The sequence below is a fragment of the Tupaia chinensis genome, unplaced genomic scaffold (assembly GCF_000334495.1).
Source record: "Tupaia chinensis unplaced genomic scaffold, TupChi_1.0 Scaffold143794_1, whole genome shotgun sequence".
NCBI classification, from domain to species: Eukaryota; Metazoa; Chordata; class Mammalia; order Scandentia; family Tupaiidae; genus Tupaia; species Tupaia belangeri.
In genome coordinates, this window is record NW_006203644.1 from 3,085 (window position 1) to 3,702 (window position 618).

Genomic DNA, 618 nt, shown 5'->3' on the forward strand with positions numbered 1-618 from the left:
ATAACTTTCCCAACAACCGAATATTTCTCCCATGAGTAAGGAAGACAAAGAGAAACAGACAGCACTAGCAATAGAGTATTGAATTATGTAAGGTACCCCTAACCTAAGTCAATCAAAGATGATGCTTAACATGTGACTGGTATACTCAAGGAGGTCTCTGAACACAAACCCAGACCTCTACTATGTGGGTCAATATCACAAAGAATTGTGTTTTACCACCATGTCACCATGTACTCCTTTATAAGTACTAATCAAGCAATGCAATTAATTAAAAATTATGAGTCTGCATATCAGAATCATCCAGAAATACTTCTAGTGCAAGAATATGACCTGAATCTTTAAACCAACTCTTAATTCTTCAGCTTTTTAGTTTTGCACAAGTTATTATTTAAAATAATGTTAGCTAAGGAAATATAAAAATATCATTAAGGAACAAATCAGTCTTACCACTGTGTTACCTATTCCATTGTATTAATGAACATAACATATAGAGAGAACCAATAATAGGTCTCCAATTGAAACCTCGCTATTTTGAAAATTTGTAAACCAAATTTAAAATGAAGATAACTTAACTATTTTTTTATTATTCTGTAATGTATAATAATTATTACAAAAATC